A 1351-nucleotide genomic window follows, 5' to 3' on the forward strand; every position below is an offset into this window, starting at 1 on the left:
ATCCTAACGATGCCATGCTTATTCATTCTAAACTAATTTAAGTGTCGGTAAACCCTACTAAACGAAAATACATTGTTAGCTAACCAAACTTAGCTAATCAAAGCAGAATCTAACTTGAATAAACTTTATCTAGTCAAACCAAACCATAGCTAATTTTGAAATGTTCGAACCTAACTTGGCCAAATCAAACCTAGGCATTTTGGAGGTTACCTAACCTAATCTAATAGAAGAAATAAGTAATGTATTTAACCTAATCAAACCAAGTAAAACTGCCAAAAAGATTTAATACATACTAAACCTGGTCCTCCCTAATAACTTAAAACAAATTAAACTAAAACTAACCTGACTTAATCAAACTAAGCCTAAATAAGTCCAAACAGTCTTAACCAAACCAAGCTCAACCTAATGCAATCTTATGAAACCTAATTCAGCCAAACCCAATCACGGCCCAACTAAGCCGAAACCAGGTTATGACTATTTTAACTTAAATTTACTCAAAGGTCATCAAACCAAATTAGAATAAATCTAACCAAATTTAATGAAAACAAACTTAATGAAACCTAACATCAAAGATAAACCAAACTAAAGCGAACCAAATAAAACAAAACAGAACCATTTGATACATAAACTAAACCTGCCCGATATAACCACACAAAATAAAATTAAACGAAACGTAAGCCGTCTTTATTAGAGCAAGAAAAGTACCAACGTGTTGGATTTTTTTCAACGCTTGGGAGAGGCTTTCAGTGTTTTGGCAACGTGCTGTTTTACGTCATCATCTATTTGTTCAAATAAGCAAAACAAAACGAAGTAGAAAACAGTATCCTTTACATTTCGTTGTCCTGTAAACAAAGATTGGGGCAGATAAGCAAACAGAAAGAAAGATTAAAACGTAGATGGGTGTGTATAAGCAAATTTGGAGATTAAAACAATGCATAAAGATAGAAGTGCCTCATCCTGGCCTCCACCGGGAATCAAACCCGAGTTTATCGTTTTAGAGGCGACCGAGCTAACCACTACACCAATGAGGTATGTCAGGTTTGAAAAAAATGTAGTCATATTTTACTTGCACAGTGCTTATTTCGTAGTTTATGCCAAATATGTGTTTCCATGTGTGAATGTATGTGACAAGCAATCCTCTCCATAACCTCTCCATTGTTGTTCCCAAGTAATAACAAATCAGGTTTGCCCCACCCTCGTAAATTGCCATCATGAGACTCGGACAACAGTAATGCAATTATACTTTTGTTCAACAACTCTGCACCAGTAATGATATGGAATACTTGCTAGCCATTATTTTACATGGTGTCAACCGTTAATTGAGTCGTTTTCTCCTTGCTTACTGCTAGTG

This window comes from Penaeus monodon, chromosome 22 (assembly GCF_015228065.2).
Source record: "Penaeus monodon isolate SGIC_2016 chromosome 22, NSTDA_Pmon_1, whole genome shotgun sequence".
Lineage (NCBI taxonomy): Eukaryota > Metazoa > Arthropoda > Malacostraca > Decapoda > Penaeidae > Penaeus > Penaeus monodon.